This window comes from Halyomorpha halys, unplaced genomic scaffold (genome assembly GCF_000696795.3).
Source record: "Halyomorpha halys isolate HHAL.00 unplaced genomic scaffold, Hhal_1.1 Scaffold827.1, whole genome shotgun sequence".
NCBI classification, from domain to species: domain Eukaryota; kingdom Metazoa; phylum Arthropoda; class Insecta; order Hemiptera; family Pentatomidae; genus Halyomorpha; species Halyomorpha halys.
Genome location: NW_027116393.1, coordinates 76,515 through 76,892, shown reverse-complemented (window position 1 = coordinate 76,892; position 378 = coordinate 76,515). Strand labels below are relative to the sequence as shown.

The following is a 378-nucleotide window of genomic DNA, read 5'->3' as shown; positions in this document are numbered from 1 at the left end:
CAAAATAAAAGAAAGTGCCTTGAAGAAAACATATTATTGTCTCCAAAGAGATAAAAGTTTTTGAGATCTTCCTAAAGGGTGTTCTTTTACTATCTTATAATAATAGATTGTTTGTGAATTTAAAATTCGGTTGCCCAGTCTCAATATGGATAGTACCGAAACAGTTGAAATCCGATTATTTAGGGAGCCGGGAACCGAAAAAGATTGGGAACCTCTGGGTTAGACCATTGTAAGCAGGTTAGGAAGGAGGAATCTCGTCCCTTTAGGATTGGATCCAAACCCCCCCCCCGATCCTGAATTCGCTCGAGAGTTCATCATGGATTGCATTCCATTTGTCTGTGGGAGATTCTTCGCTTGATGTTCTAAAAGATAATTTAG

General features: G+C 38.9%; 2 long non-coding RNA genes across 3 annotated transcripts in view; one reads left to right on the top strand and one right to left on the bottom strand.

Annotated features, from left to right (window-relative positions):
* LOC136797227 (uncharacterized) overlaps positions 1–378 on the top strand; it is a 113,357-nt gene that overhangs the window by 62,478 nt on the left and 50,501 nt on the right. The window lies entirely within an intron of this gene.
* Positions 1–378, bottom strand: part of LOC136797226 (uncharacterized) — a 31,502-nt gene that overhangs the window by 20,842 nt on the left and 10,282 nt on the right. The gene's annotated exons all lie outside the window — the stretch shown is intronic.